Here is a 1738-nt window from a genome sequence, read left to right on the forward strand (position 1 = left end):
TTTCTATAACCTTAACGAATTTTTGATATTGATTATCGATTTGGGTTTTCTTTAATCTTTGAGGGTATGGTATTGGTGGTTTGTATGGCGGTGGTGGTACATAGGTTTTATTTTTAGGTTCTTCTCCTTTTTCTTGACTTTCCGGGGTTTCAGGCTTCTCTGGTTCCTTTTCCTCACTCCTCTCAGAAGTTTCAGGCTCACTTAATCTAGGGTTTAAAGGCTCCTTATAAGCGGTTCCACTTCGTAGAGTAATGGCATTAGCTTGCCCTTTCGGGTTTTGTTGAGGTTGTCCAGGGAACTGTCCTCCAGGGGTAGTCTGTGGGGCTTGGTTTAACGCTACCTGAGAGATCTGGGTTTCAAGCATCTTATTATGAGTAATGATTTGATCAACCTTGGTTCCTAACTGGGTAATTAGTTCGTTAACATGGACGCTTTGGTTCATGAACTCTTTGTTTTTCTGTTTTTGAGCAACGATGAAATCTTTTACAATTTCTTCAAAGCTCGGGTTTGGCGGTACAGGTTGCATAGGTTGATTTGTTCTAGGGGCTTGGTAACCTTGTTGTCTCGGAGGTGCGGTATTTTGAATAGGGTTATTATTTTTGTAGGAGAAGTTTGGGTGATTCCTCCATCCAGGGTTATATGTGTTAGAAAATGGGTTCCCTTGGGTATAGTTCACTTGCTCAGTGTTGGTTTCATTTAACAGATTGCATTCGGCGGATTGGTGTCCTTGCGTTCCACATATCTCACAATTCGGCGAAACTGCGGCTACAGTATTCGGAGTTGTACACATATGTTCGACTCTAAGGGCCAACGCGTCCATTTTAGCCTGCATCATGTCTATAGAGCTTAGCTCATGTATTCCTCCTTGGGCTTCCTTCTTTTCCACTGTCGCTCGTTCTACTCCCCATGATTGATGGTTTTGGGCCATATCCTCGATAAGGGCACTAGCTTCAGGGTAAGGTTTATTCATCAGTGCGCCACCAGCGGCAGCGTCGATGGTCATCTTAGTGTTATAATGAAGTCCATTATAGAAGGTTTGGATGATTAGCCAATTCTCTAAGCCATGGTGTGGGCATGCTCTTAATAGTTCTTTATATCTCTCCCAGGCTTCGAACAACGACTCTCCTTGGAGTTGGGTAAATCTAGTTATAAGGTTTCGAAGAAGAGCGGTCTTACTTGGGGGAAAATATCTAGCAAGAAAAACTTTCCTAAGGTCATCCCAAGTTGTTATTGAATTGGGTGGAAGGGAATCTAACCATGATAGAGCTTTATCTCTGAGGGAAAAGGGAAATAATCTTAAGCGTATCGCCTCAGGAGAAGCTCCATTGGTTTTAAAGGTGTCTGCTAACTGAAGAAAGTTTTTTAAATGTTGGTTTGGGTTATCAGTAGCGAGACCTGAGAATTGTCTCTGTTGCACTAATTGCAGCAGGGATGGTTTAAGTTCAAAATTATTGGCTGGGATAACGGGGTTTACTATACTGGAACTAGGTTCCTCGTTTGATGGTTGGGCGAAGTCCTTAAGAGGTCTTCGGTTTTGTTCTTCGGCCATAGCTATCCTATTCCTATGGAAAAATAAACGTGCGCGAGCGTAACGTTCAGGTTCAGCTAGAGGGTCTACTAAACTTCCGGCACTGCGAGTCTTTCGCATTGACCGGTGGGTAACAACCTTAGTCTAAACGGTATAACTACAGGGTAATGAAATTTGACGAAATTGGTCCCCGGCAACGGCGCCAAAAAC

At 43.2% G+C, this 1738-nt stretch overlaps 1 non-coding gene across 1 annotated transcript; it reads left to right on the forward strand.

Moving 5' to 3' along the window:
- Positions 1-1058: 1058 nt before the first annotated feature.
- LOC127134195 (small nucleolar RNA R71) lies at positions 1059-1165 on the forward strand. The gene has a single exon (XR_007807950.1). It is a non-coding gene; the product is annotated as a small nucleolar RNA R71 (small nucleolar RNA).
- Positions 1166-1738: the final 573 nt, after the last annotated feature.

This window comes from Lathyrus oleraceus, chromosome 3, assembly GCF_024323335.1.
Source record: "Lathyrus oleraceus cultivar Zhongwan6 chromosome 3, CAAS_Psat_ZW6_1.0, whole genome shotgun sequence".
In the NCBI taxonomy this organism is placed as follows: Eukaryota; Viridiplantae; Streptophyta; class Magnoliopsida; order Fabales; family Fabaceae; genus Lathyrus; species Lathyrus oleraceus.